Source organism: Tinamus guttatus, unplaced genomic scaffold (assembly GCF_059628265.1).
Source record: "Tinamus guttatus ecotype Peru unplaced genomic scaffold, ASM5962826v1 Tinamus_guttatus_pri_ptg000601l, whole genome shotgun sequence".
NCBI lineage: Eukaryota > Metazoa > Chordata > Aves > Tinamiformes > Tinamidae > Tinamus > Tinamus guttatus.
Window position 1 is genome coordinate 605716 of NW_028289135.1, and position 14156 is coordinate 619871.

General features: G+C 35.9%; 1 pseudogene across 1 annotated transcript; it reads left to right on the forward strand.

The window, feature by feature from the left end:
• Window positions 1-1826: 1826 nt before the first annotated feature.
• On the forward strand, window positions 1827-12443 carry LOC104570127 (sulfotransferase 6B1-like; annotated as a pseudogene). The gene is made up of 9 exons (XR_015913936.1): window positions 1827-2025; window positions 3112-3234; window positions 6090-6333; window positions 7777-7916; window positions 8558-8647; window positions 9313-9439; window positions 10394-10488; window positions 11005-11161; window positions 12113-12443. The product of XR_015913936.1 is annotated as a sulfotransferase 6B1-like (transcript).
• Window positions 12444-14156: the final 1713 nt, after the last annotated feature.

Below are 14156 nucleotides of genomic sequence, written 5' to 3' on the forward strand. Positions count from 1 at the left end.
GAGTTGCAAGTGTGTGCTCACCATCATTTTGTCCAAATTGACCCCTGAGGAAATGATGCACGAGCTCTTTATGCTCAAGACAGCTTGGGTCCAGCACTACATGGAGAACACAAGGGCATACAGCACAGACATATGGAGAAGGTCTACAGGAAATCATCTCATGTCTCTTAAGGCTTGCTAGATATGATGCTGCCAAACAGAATGATGCTGGAAGCAACTCAGGAGTGTTTATCAGTCAGTGACGTGTCCAACTTGTAACTCTTGTTCCAACACTAGCTACCATTAATCTTCAATCTGATTAAATTGCACATGGACAGATGAGAACTGGATGTTTCTAGGGAAGAGATGCACAAATTGTTTTTTTCCTCCCTATTTCCTTACATCAGTGCATCCCTATTTGCATATCCTGTGGCACCCGCGGCAGACCGCTGTGTCTTCCTCCTTCACCCCAAACCTCACTCCCAGCTGTGCACAACAAAATCCTTGTCCTCTGGTCTAAGAGATTCAGGGACAGGTGAAAAAAGGGGTAGGCCATGGGCCAAGAGTAAATAGGACAAGTGGCTAGTGGTGCCCATGTATTGATTTGCTGACCAGCTAATCAGTATCTGAATTAGCTCACAGGCCCTTAGCAGGTGGTTCTACTTTAAAATTTAGTGTCATACAGTGGGGATTTAACACAGTCCATGGAAAAGCATGTTTGTTTTTCCCATGGAAAAGTGTGTTTGTTTTCTTTTTCTTTGGCTTTCCAATCCTCATAATATTTTGTTAAAACTAAATATATTTCACAAGTTAAGTGAAAGAAACAGTAGAAGTATGATATTCAGACAAGAAATTAAATGATCTTCTTTCAGTAAAAATACATGGTTTTGACTATGTTTATGACCCGAGTTGGGCAGTTCCAGCTCCTCTAGGAATATACCTACTCATGTCTCACATGCCATTCTGAACAAGTTATGTTTGCTTTGATAATCCTGATTTTTGCATTTCAGTTCATTTATCTAAAATTAGAATGATAATGATTTTTTTAAAATGAATGTGATCAGAGCACTTTTTTCCCTTTTCTTAAGCATCTGAATATCCTGTCTCAGGATATCTACTTGATTATCTCTTTTTAACATCTAGAAGTTTTGTTTTAAATATGGCTACACATGTATTACCACATTACACTTTGTGTGTATGAATTAATTACTTCTGTATTAAAGATTCCAGAGTTTGGACTATTCAAGAGGTGCAGAATTTAATGGGATTAATGATGGGTTCACAGGCAACAGGAGATTTACTGTTTTAGCAAAACTCAGAAGATCCTCCAAAACATCAGTGCATGTTTTGTAAGGTTTTGACATTCATTTTGTCTCCCAATGTCCATCTATCCCCCTTCCTCCTTTATTTTTGATGTCAAATTATATGGATATCCAATGGAGCAAGAGGTTACTTTTTGACTGGCATTGTGAAGCAGATGACTGGCCTGACTCCTTCTTTTGCACATTTATTTAATAGCAAAATTCCAGGTGATGATCTCCTCCTTTTTCTTCCTCTCTCTCCCTCTTTTTTTTTTTGGATTGATGTCACCGGTATTTATGAAAAACGGATCAGGTCTACAGGATAAAAACAAAACAGAGCAAACCACTGCCCAACAAGGAAATGCATCTCCCTTGGTGATAGTTTGAGGAGTCTGTTAACATACTGCTTAAATGTACAGATTAGTAGGAGAAGGTGATTGCTCCAGAATTCTGTGACAAGAAATGTTCTGTCTTTGCTGACATGTTTGTCCTAAGTACCAGTAGATAATTAAGAGAAGGAACAGAACGGTTAACCTTTGTATCTATACTTTGGCCACTAGCCAATGCATTAATAGCGATATTAAAAGCCAGGGAAAATTGCTTGTTTTCTACCTTGTTTCAGAAAAGGGATTAAGAAAAGTGGAAACTCTCCTGAAATAGCAAAACTGAAGATGAAAAAGAGCTGTAAGAGTGAAGTTTAGAAGAGACAAATGGGAAATGTTGAGTAGGAGAGAGACAGCACTGGGTATGCTTTTGCATTTTTCTGTCTTGACCATTGTCTAATCTGATGTTGTGACAAACCTTGGTTGGAGAAGGTGAGCTTCACTGAGAAGAATCTACAGCTCAGAAGAAAAATCAAAAAGTGATCGTGGATAATTCTACAAAGGTTTAGATTCCAGATCAACCGGTATTTTGAAGGCTAAATAAAGTAAGCCTGGATCATGCACAGAGGGTTAATTACTTTTCCATCTCTCTTTCAATATTTCTTCCAGTTTCAAGAAAATAACAGTAGTGTTTTATAGTCTGGTTAATAATCTGTTTCGTGACTGTTGGCTCACATCTGTCATGTATTCTTGAGAAGCCATACTGTAATCCTTTTGAGGTCCACCTGGTTAAGGTTTTGGGAGCATTTTGGTGTAAGCTATTGATAAGATCAAGAATTCAGCAGCATGGCTCACATGGACGTACCACCGATCCATGGACCCCAGATTTTAATAGAGGGTGTATTAGGAGCAAGGAATCTGTGGACCTAGATTGATTCTACATTCTCTTAAAACTGGAAAGCATAATAAGCTTTTCAATCATCAGAATTGATAGATGTCAAGATAGGAAGATCTATGAAAAAAATTAAGCTAGTTTTTGTCTAATTCTGAGTCTTGTATGTAGAAAATTACTATAGTATTAACTTAAGAGTACATATGTATAGCACAATAATGGTAAAAATATTGCGCAGCCACCAGATGAGTTGTTTATATGCCAGTAAAGATGTCCTTAGGAACCCAGTTCTTTTGCTTAAGAAAAAGATCTTTCTTTACATAATCACTGTAGTTTTGGGGAACTAAGGTGTATACAGTGTATATGGTTTTTCGGTGTATACAGTGTATATGGTTTTTCTGGTGGTAATTTACCAAGTCCTTTGCTTACAGATTTTCAAGGCAAAGCAATTAATACACTCAGGGCTAAACATCTGGAATGTTTGTATCTAGAAGTGTAATTGAGTGAGGTTGGATGATTTTTAACAAGAAATACTAGCCCTTTTTTTTTTTTTTTTAACCAGATGAATAAACAGTGATTTATTCTTCATGTTGTCTCAACTACCAGTTTATCTAAGGCAAGTAACATTCTGCAATATACAAAAAAAAAGGAGAGTGAAAAGACAGCTTTATTGAAATCACCAGAAGAAAACTCATTTTAGCTTTAGAAGGACCAAGACTTCATTCAGAGTAGCAGAAAAGTAAGTATATCTATAACCTTTCCTTTGCAGTAATCCCACTCCCAGCAAATCACATCCCCTCAACTGAAGAATTACATGCTATCACCCCAGTCTCTCTCTGGAGGCTTTGACTCCCCTCTGATCAAGCACAGGCTAAATCATTCAGGTGGAATTGCCACATTTAATATTTCAGTGATAGCACCAATTCTTCTTTAAGCTCTACTTTTCATGGACTTATCTGTAGGATCCCAGGAAATGTTCCCCTGGGGTTGATGGGTGATCAGAGGGATGTTGGGATTGATGCATGAATGTCCAAAGGCCATTTTGGAGGACTAACCTATGGAAGCCTTTTCCAGAGTCTGACTAAGATGAATGAAGTTCATATAACAATAATTAGAGAGACATACTTTCTTTTTCCCCCCATTTAACATTTGAGTGTACAATGTCATGAGGGTATGTTTGGGGGCTGCTTTGGTGTTTCATTTAACAGAAAATGGATCCACATAATCAGAGCAGCTCACTAGGCAGTTGTCATCTGTCATGGTCCTGTGGCTATCACAGGAAAGGTCACCAGCCTCTTTCCACAAAGCTCCACATTAGAGATCAGGTCTGATACTTCATGGGAAATCAGGAACCTTTAGAGGCATTGTGGTCACTTGAACAGCAAATACCATTAATCTGGAGATTATCGAATCCTTTAATCTATTTTAATCTCCATGTTTTTAAAGCTGCTTCTTAGAAACTTTAAACTAGCTGATGTTTTTCTACAGTCTCCTCTTTCAACATTTGGCAGAATTGGAGGGTCTTTCTTATGTAACATGTACAGTGCAAGATACAGTTCTCCCATCTCTCAGCTAAGGCATCATAGCAAATGACTTTATCAAAGGCTCACATTAGTAAATCTTGATCCTGCTATTTTTGCCAAGAAATTTAGCTCTTCTCAAAATCTCTTTTCACAATTTAGGTCTTCTAATTGGGTTTTCTCTGCTAATAATGTTTTGCTGGCACCTAAGGATAAAACATGCCTCCAAGGAATAACTGGCCAGACTGCCTTTTTCTTTTTTTTTGGCAAAACACTGGAAATCCTCTGTATATTCTCTTCCAAAATTTCTCCAGACTATTCTGTTGGGAGTGTGCGAATGAAATGAAATGAAATTAACTCCATGATAGAAATATCATGGCAACCCTTGTTCATGCTATTGTGTGCAATAGATCAATGATTTATATATGCTCCCCCCCTCCCTCTTTTTTCTCTTGATGGGAGAATGATTAATGTCCCAACCCTTCTGTTGCCAGCAGGTAAAAATGCCAAATAAACAGTTTTTTTTTTTTTTTTATCTTTAGTTCATGACAGTTTCATACCAAGGGAAGATAAAAGTAAAAAAAAATAAAAATGAGGCTTTCATGTTTTGCAGATGTGGCACCTTACACATGGATTATTTGCAAATGTGGATACAAGAGAATATTTTGTGATGCAACAACTTCTAGCAGAAATATGTTGTACAAATTCTTCTAACCCTTTAAATAGCACGTTAGTCTTTCAGTTTCTTTCTACCACAGCCAGTCCATCTCCCACTAATGCCAGTGAAGTGACTGCAGATGGTGTCAATTGGCTACATTATGCTGCTACCCATCTCATTCTACAAATGGATGAAGGAGGAGTCATATGTTGCCCGCCTGATTCAGAGACTCCATGCCAGTATATAACAGAGATTTTTGTATACTGACATAGCTTTAGAGGAAAAAAAAAAAAAGAGAGAGAAAAAAGAGATAAGAGGAAAAGAATAAGATTTCTATGAACTTATCAAAACTGATGTCAAAATGCAACATCTGTAGAGCTGGTTCAAACTGCCAATACTGCAGCATGCCACAGTGACCAGACACGAATCCCTAAGGGTGAGCAAATGGCAAAAGCGTGAAGGTGCACAGCTGTTAGGGCTCCTGCTTGGAGTGCCGGGAATGGCAAAACGGAGATAACAAAAAATGAAATTTAAGTAACTGTCATTAATTTTAGAGGGTTTTTTTTTTGATTCCTCTCTTCTTTATAACATATTCTCATGTGAAAGATATATTTTAAAATCTGGGCCTAATTGTAGTTTTCTAGTGAGATCAGTGGAATCAGATATATGCTTTCCTTAATGTTCTCAATCACTGTTTAACAACTGATTAATCATTGCTGGTTTGATAATAGCCTCAGTTATCATGATAAGCCTCTATAATGCACTTCAAGTGATGAACCTCTGACTCCAGTGGTGACTTAATTAATCTAAATTAATAATTCTTAGGTATTACTCCAGAAAGCCGAACCTCTGTGTTGCACTTAGTTAGGGAAAAGTGATGGCTAAGAGTTTGTTAATTGCTGTGTTTTCCCAGCCACCCGTCTCACATGGGATCAGCAGGCCACCATCATAGGACATCCACAGATCATTAACATAGTGAACACTCTCCTTCCCAACCTCAACACTTCTGATCCCGGTTTGGTGAGAAATATGAGTTACCCAACAAAGAAATCCCAAGAGAGCGAATATTGAGAAGAATAGCATTTCTATGAGGAATTTGATTATGCAGTTTAAACCCTAGCCTATATTGAATGTCCCTCTTGTATTTTGAAATATTATATTCGCAAGCTATAATTATTTGAGATTTTTGGCATATGATACTTTGAAGCTAGATAAGATTTTAAACCTAAGATGCAATTACATTTTCTTGTTTTTGTTGTTGAGTTACTTCCAACTTCTGTTGGTTTCAAAGGGTTCAAGTGACTTAAGGTTTCTGTTATGTATTTATTGTTTCAGGAATAGTAGTAAGCTATTTTGCATAGGACAAAAAAAAAAGCTTTATTGAAAGGTGGTTTGTGGTTCTCTTTCTCTGCATAGTATTTCATACTCTGAAAGAAACAGTGTAAGAGAGAGAGAAGAATGGAAAACCCGAGGAAGAAATTTATTGATCTGATAGATAAAGCGATGGTTGCAGGTGACGCAATGGACTGTGGAGAACTGCTTTTTTCTTACAAGGGGATTCTCTACCCGGCTGCTATTTGCAATTCTGAAACATTCAGAGCCATGGAATCCTTTGAAGCCAGACCTGATGATGTCATTTTGGCAGGATACCCTAAAACTGGTGAATGAAGTTTGCTTTCTTCATAAAAAAAGTTCTATAATGAGACAGATGTTGTATTTAGATTTTTCAGAAAAATTAGTAAAACTTTTTTTTCTTAAAAGGCACAATGAAATATGAAGACATCTTATAGGAATTTTTTTTAAATGAATGAGAAAATGGAATCTGATATTCTTTTCTAATGTGCATAATTTTAATTTTATTTTAATGAATAAAAATACATAAATTGTAGAGAACCAAAATATAATTCTCATGTCAGAAATAACTAGATGTACTGACATTGCAGGTACTGCTCCTACAGGTTCCTAGCTTTGTGTTTCTACATACATGCCTTCATGTACAATGTTGCATATTCCTTATATTTTTTCACACAGATATCAAGTATATCTGAAATCCATAAGTACAAAAAAATTACTTTTATAACAGTATAAAAGTATCCCTATGAGGAGATCAAGAGGAGATCTCTGATGAGGTTGTTAGCTTACACTACATCTTTCCTGCTTTTACCTGAAATCTCTTTTATCTGAAACTACTTTTACCATCACGGTGGTCACTGTCAGAGGTACAGGTTTGTTTTTGATGAGTCACATATGTATTTTACTGTAGCTATTTCTCTTCTGGGGCTGGAGGATTCACAGTATCTTACAGTAAATACAAACATTTTAAAAAGTTGAAAGGTGTTTGCTGCTTTATCGTGTTCTGTTTTCTAATATATGCTATGCACCGAAATGTGGCCATTAGTGATAAATGATAAAGATGTAGAAAAAACATGTCCAGAATTCAGAAAGTATGTTTACATATTAGTAAAGAAAATAATCATACAACACAATTTTTGAATCTAGTTTTGTTCATTTAAAGCTGTAAGAGAAAAAGATGCATATGTGTATACACATATATACATATATATACATAGGAGTAATAAAGTGAGTTGTTCAGGGTCCACAGGGTTCACCCAGATTTATATGGTTTTGTGATTGTGGGACAATATTTTGAAGTTTTGCAATTTGTCTTTCCTCCAAAATAATCCTATATAGCATGTGAGAAAGGATATATAATGCACTAGGGTTTTACCTCCTCAGTTTCTCCTCCAGTTTGTCAAAATAAAAATTTGATATATTGATACCTTAGTGATTCTTCTCTCTCTTTTTTTTTTTTTAGTTAATTTATGATACACATTTTTTTTCAACTTTTTGATACACTTTTTTCAACTTTTTTTCAACCATTTGAGTTGGAGAAATGTAACCTTGTGAAGGGAGAATGAAATTTCAGTACTCCTGAGGGGAACTATTCAGATAGTCAGTTGTGATTATCACACAAACAGGGACTGGGCAACTCATCTGGCAATACTAATTACTTCTTGGCTATCCTGGCAAATCAATTCCTGCTTATTCTAAAAGTTTTACAAATATTTCCTTTTCTTTTTCTTTTTTTTTTCCCCCCAATCAGGTACAAACTGGGTAGGTCAGATCTTAACTGATCTGGTAGCAATGTTTGAAAAGAAAAATCAAGATGAAGAAAACCCTATGGATAAAGAAGAACTAGAAGAATTCCTCTACCTTGAAGTTGGAGATGCTGAGAAATATGAGGTGAGTACAGAATGCATACTACAGCTGTTAAAAGGTGGTGTTTCAAGCACTAAATATGTGGTATGTGAAATATTCCATTCTTTGATAAGATCTCTGACCATTTCTGTGTTGACTGTATCTGCCCAGTATGAATGTGGTATCTTGCAAATGATGAAGAATCACACACTATAGAGACTGGAGAAAAAGCAGAGACTAGTGAAATTAATTGTAGCTCATTTTATATTTAAGAAGTTTCATGAAAAGCCGGATAACAGGTTTTATCTCTTTCCTTAGCTCCTCCTCTTCACCTTTTCTCTTTCATTAGGATTCTTTAGCTTTCACCTCCTCTCAATTAGAGTCTTTGTTTCTTTAGATTTGGTATCCTTTGTGTAGCAGAATTCATTAATTTATCTCTGAAGAGAATTAGTAATGGATAATCTTTTTCTCCCAGATGTTCATTCTCTGAGGTTTTGCAGATTAGAGCTACTCAGATTAATCCTCAAAGATCTCTGGGTAATACCCAGAAAGAATCATAAGCACTTCTATTAGCCAAAAGAAGCTGATAAGTTTAACAAAGTAATGCTTTACCATAGTAAGATTCTGTAAGTAAGTACTTCTATTAACTGAACTACCTACTTTCCTCTTTCTAATTCTTAATAAAGCGAATGAGCAAATTACCTTCTTGAAGAGTTATATTTACTCATCTAATTCCTGAGAATCTTCCCAGGTCAATCTTCAAAAGTAAAGCCAAGGTGAGTAGTGATTTTAATGTCTTGTAAGCATATATCCTACTAAATTTTTTGAGAGGCAATATAGTACTTTATTGCTAATTCTCAAAATCACTACTACACTTAGTGAGTACCTAGCTGGGTCACTTTTAAGAGTATGCTAAATAACTCCCATTAATCTTACTAAACGCCAGTGAATACTGACAACAAAAAAGTTCTGTGCCCATCTCCAAAAGGGGTATGTGAGGGAAAAACTTAAGTACTGAAATGTATTTCTATATTTTTTCCTATAGAAGCAGTATCTTTACAATGTTGTCACAAGTGAGGGTTTCAGTGTCTTAAGTTTTAAAGAGAATTTATATTTGCGTGATTTTTTTCCCCCACATACCTAAATAACGAATGATGGTTGTATCAAATAAGCCAGGATTATTTTCTGCATAATTAATTTGTTAACCTGGAAAGCATAATTTTAAACTTATAGGCAATAATCTTTACAAGGCAACAAGGTTATTTGCAAGGCTTCATTGAAATACTTCACCTTCTGGTTTTAGAGTAAAGTTGGTACTTTTGTAAGTAATATATGAGGCACAACAAATTTCCCAAACTGCTGTTATAAAGTAGATTGTTATAATCTTTATATAGTGGTTTGCTATGTCTAGCTCTAGAAATAACTTATTTTAATTTTCTAGATCTTACTGCTGCTTCGCAATCTGAAAGATGTAGCTACATCATTTTACCATTTTTCCAATGCCATATCTGTTCTTCCATCCTATGAATCCTAGGATGATTTTTTCATAGCCTTCATGACTGAGAAAAGTACAGTATATTCTTTTATCTGTGTAATTTAATCAGTATTTTAACTTTGCTTGGGCCGAGTCTAGTGTATTACAAAAGAAAGTCATGCTCCCACATTACTTTCAAATTGTGAAATTCTCCATTCAGCATATGTCGTGGCCAGTAGAAGGAGGATTAAGCAGGGACTCAGGCTGGGTTAGGGAGATCTGCGACATGGTTTGAGCACTGAAAACTCTTTGGTGGACTCATAGCTGAGAGTCCACTGATATATTTGACAAATTTCACCATGTGGACTCAAAAACAGTAGCATGACTGTGAGGCGTGTGTGCATGAAGGTGGTGGCTGATAGGCTGGGCTTCTGCGGTCCCTTCCTTGACTTTCTGTTCTTGCTCCTGTGGGTCCAGCCTCAGTTACTCTTCGCTTCAAGCCATAGGCTCCTACCCTAATGCTGTTCGCCCTGTTCTTTCAATATGACTGTGTGGCGTGGACTTGGGAAGCAGCTTTGGCTTTAAAACAGTCCTGCAAAATGTGTGAGAAAGGGAATGGGCCCCACAGCAGTTCTGCCAGCACAACTAGGGGTCACACAAATCTGGGAACACACTGATAGCTCACACTGTGAACTGCTTAAAAAAATCCCAAATCTGAGAGGAACCTTTCTGTGGAGATGCTCACTGATATGCTAAGCCTTCCTTGCAGACCTTCTGTGAAGGCAGGTTCTTCACAGCAGCAATGAGCTGGTAAGGAGAACTATGCTGCTGGCACTGGCTTTAGGGCCAATGGTAACAATCTGAACAGTCTGGAGCAAAACCCTTAAATTCAACAGAAGTGGGTAAGGCCTTTGATGTAGATGTGATTAATAATATCCATGCCTGAGGGAGCAACCTGAGTGGTAAAAATTGATTTATACTTTAAGAAGCATGGCTGATTTTCATTTATTCTTTATTTTAAGATTATATTCTTTTTTTTTTTTTTTAGTGCCCTGGGGATCCTACTTTAATTACCTTTCTGAATGGAACAAGCATGTTGATGATAGAAATATTATGACCATAACTTATGAAGAGCTGAAAGAGGTGAAGTTAACAAAATTTAACAAATAGTTTTTACTTCATAGAGACTAAACTGATTAACCATTATATTCAAATAATTAGTTCATGGTGTATGATACAAGATAAATTTATTTTGGGGCATAGAGAGGACAGAATGAAATTCAAATTTAAATGTTTCTTCAATTTATTTTATACATGAAAATAGTTCTTGCTTTCTTGTAAATTCTGATGTAAACCAAAATCATTGTAAATCTAAATTCCAAATAATTATGTTTTGGAGAAAAAAAAATACTCAACACTGTTGATCTGTCTCAACTGTAAATAACTTGCACTTGTTTGTGATCTATAGGAAGACAGCTTGTATATTTTCTGTAAGAACTGTGAAAATGAGAAACACTAAATACTGTTTCAGTCCTACTGAATCCTGTGAACAGTTTGTTTATGTAGCTGTCAGGGAGATGCAGAGAAGTGAAAACACCTGGAAAGGAAACAATGCATTTTATTTGAATTACATGTGATATGTTACTTCCCCCCTTTCAGAATCAGGCCCTAGGAGTGAAAAATATATCTGCTTTCTTTGGGCTTTCACTGTCTGAGGAAGAGCTTCAGGGTATTGTAGAGAGGAGCAGTTTCCAATCTATGAAGAAAAACTCACCAAAGACCCATGGGGCGCTGGGCACTGCACTCTTTCGTAAAGGTAGGGGGGTCTCAAAAGGTCCAAAAGTGGAAACAGTCTCTGAAGAGCTTGGCTCACCCATCATCAGCATCTTTTTTGCATGCATGATATTAGCTACACATTAGCATCAATCACTTTCTCACTGTTATCCTTTGAAGACTAGCCAAGGAGAACAAAAATTTTAGGGGACTACAGATGAACATCAGGGAGGAGAGAATTGCCAGCTGATACAATGAATAGTCTTGTGTCTGAAATTTCTCATGTGCTGCAAGACCATTGCGACAACATCTTTTGTTAGATGCTTACATGAATAACTCTTTAAAAGCAGGCAGACTGGGCTGAAGTCAGCCTGAACGATATGATCACACTTTTAAGAAAAGTATAGGGTCTCCTGAAGGGGCCACTGCTAACCTCCATTCACTCTAGCCTACAAGAAAATCAAAGGGAAACAAAAAAGGGAGTTAATTTTGCAGTCTAGTGTAGAGAACACGTAGACATGGTAGCCCAGGCAGACCTTCATGACAGAGTCTATTTACTTGTGCATTTTGTATTAAAAGAGTCACTGGATAAGAACACAAGCTGTTGAATGAACAGCTGTGCTTCCTTCCAGGTGACAAGTCTAAATCAACTGCTCATGACCTTTCACCTTGCCAGTCAGAACCGATTCTGGAGTGAAAAGTCATTGGGAAGTAGTCCTTTGAGCACCTTTATTGTGTACAAGCACCTGAAAAAGAATTCAGGTGTTTCATCCCTTTCCTTATAGCAGTTTCACACAATATTCACTCCCCTGACCTCACAAAGTTATATTGCAAAATGATTGACGTCTTTGAATAAAAGTGAATAAAAGTGAAGATTTTGAATAGCAGTGGAGCAACTGCACTTAATATACCATAGAACAAGAATAACAGATCTAGCTGATAAAAAAAAGAATGCAAATTCATACTTTCCAAGAGTTTCTCTGCTTCTCTGAAGGTGGCGTGTGTGACTGGAAGAATTTCTTCAGTGAAGATCAGAACCATTTGAAGAACTCTTAGCAGGAACTAAGCTGGGTACAAAGTTAAAGTATGAAATATGTTGCAAACCCTGACGCATGAAATATACTTCAAAATACGACTTGGTTAGCACAAGAGCTTTCCACTATGCTTTCTGATAATCTGAATGATAAAAAGTAGAAAAGCAGCGCAATAAAGAATAACAGGCTTTTGGTTGAAACATGATGTCTTTGGCTTCCTTTGGTTACATTCAGTTGCTGAATAAAATGTTAATAAATCATATTCAAATAAATTTGATAGCCCTATTTCAGTAGTTATCACCTGGAAGGAAATACATGCCTTCTCTTTCCAGCTAAACTCAATCATTTTAGATGACATAAACAATGTAATATGTGGAGGTTCTTTATGCAAAAATGTTTCTGATCAGGCAATATCTTTGCAAAAAAAAAAAAAAATCACCAGGAAAAAAAAAGTCTGACACAACCTTAATTAATGAAGATGTGAACCTTCCCCATGACTTCAGTATAAACATGATCAAAGCTAGATGGAGGGGAATGAAGACCATTTTTAAAGATTTAAAATTTTCTGAATGCAGAATTTCAAGCTGGATTTCAGATTGGTTTTAAAAGATATGCTCAGAGGTAATGTTCTTATACATAAGCACAAATAATTATCTCTTTGTATCAGAAAATCCCCTAATTATCTTTTTTAAAAATATTATATAAATAAGCACTTCCTTGCCTGAAGACAATGGGTTGTCTTTACTTGTACAAAACTTAGTAAAAATAAAACTCATGGCCTTTATTTTTTTCCTTGGATTTGAAGATATTTCTTAATCTATATGCCTGTATGCCTTTCCTAAGGGTGCTTTTATGTTTTCCGTGTTAAACTATAAAATGGAATGAGAAGATATAATGAATAGAGACCTGAAGACGATATTCCCCACTACTTTGGCCAGTGAAGCAGTCTCACCTCAAAAATGTTAGTATTCTTTGTCCATTCCTCATGTAACAAAATGCTTTCACTTAAGATTTAATTTCAATTAATCTTTAAACACTGAAATAGATAACTTTTCAAAATTAAAAATGTCTGAAACTGAAGATGCCAAAATTCTCTGTCATTGAGTGTATTAATAAAATTGGAGTGTTAAGTGTGATGACGTGAGGTGTTAATATATCTAACTATTTTGTGCTGGTATTGACAATCGACACTGCAGACACACTATTTCAGACCTGCTCAGGTATTAGATGTAGTTCAGGCAGCTATCCTGGAAAAAAACAGAAGAAAATTCTTTCCATATACTTGAAGTTAAAAATATATATACATATATGTATTTATATGTATATATATTTTACATAAATATATATAATTATCACCCAACATAAAATACCAAAAACAGGAGATACCATAGGGAATGATAAAATATTCAATGCCTTCTTTTTGGTTTATTCTTCTAAAGATGGTTAATTCTGCTCAGATGTGTAGGAATGCAAGTTCTGCAAAGGAATAGGAACAAAGATGTAATAATAATTAAAATATTTGGAAAAATTAGATGGATGCAGATAATAGAATTTAATAAAATTCACTATAGAATATATAAAAGGCCTGACGTATACCATCTCTGAGCCACTAATGATTATTTAGAAAGCTCAGAAAAGTTTGATGCCCTCAGAAAAAGGATATCAGAAAGTATCTCCCTCAGTCAATATCCTTCTTGAGTCTCTATTGTGAATATAAGTTATTCTGATTAAACTCTCATCTGAGTTATTTATAAATCAAATGTATCAGAAGGAGATGTTAAACGTGCATTGTGTTGTGAAAGCTCCAAGGAGCTTTTTAGAGGTAAAAGATAATGTAATGGGCAAATTAGTGGACTGTGACACCTGGGAAATATCAGATGGTATGGCCCTTTACTCTAGAAAAAGCACTGTTTAAAACCTGATCATATTCATTCTTTCTACTCATGAGAGTGAACAACCTTACAATGCATGATCCACATCATAATCAGCTGACATCATTTTGAA